Source organism: Stegastes partitus, unplaced genomic scaffold (genome assembly GCF_000690725.1).
Source record: "Stegastes partitus isolate 25-593 unplaced genomic scaffold, Stegastes_partitus-1.0.2 Scaffold184, whole genome shotgun sequence".
Classification (NCBI taxonomy): domain Eukaryota; kingdom Metazoa; phylum Chordata; class Actinopteri; family Pomacentridae; genus Stegastes; species Stegastes partitus.
Genome location: NW_007577915.1, coordinates 411299 through 411953, shown reverse-complemented (window position 1 = coordinate 411953; position 655 = coordinate 411299).

Genomic DNA, 655 nt, shown 5'->3' with positions numbered 1-655 from the left:
TGTTAATATTTGAGCTGGAGGATACATGTTAATCGCACCAATCACACATGTTAATCACACCAATAACACATCATGCAGAAACAATGCCTTTTTCACAGGTCTTGATTATTTTTTTCTTCCTGCAGCTCAGGTGACGGCATCTTTCCAACACCTCAGTTTCTCACTCTAACCTTAGAGGCCACATCTGTTCGAGCTATTTCTTGTGTGGGGGAGAACACGTGTGATCTATAACCGTTTTTATTACGGTGATAAACCTTTTTTCAATCTTGCAGGGAAGCCACAAAATTGCCAGGAAACAATGGATTGGCACTTTTTTTTTGTATTACGAGTCTCTTTGGGAAAGCCTTGCAGTCGTCAAGTGACCTCTTCACTTCTCAGAGCTGCAGTTTGTGTAGTGATTTTTTGCTTTTTTTTGCATGTACCTCCTGTGACATTTTGAGGTGCTCCTCCCTTCAGCCATTTTCTTCTCTCTCGCTATTTTTTTTGTCCACAGAGAAATGTCACTGTGTTCAAATGCTGGATTCCCACAGCGACGTTGTTTGCATCTGACCTCATTTCTCCAATGCCTACAGGTTGATTCAAAATAGCAGATCTCTCTCTCGACTAACATGAGATGAGAGTCTGCGCCGGGGATGTGCACGGATTCGGAGTCTCA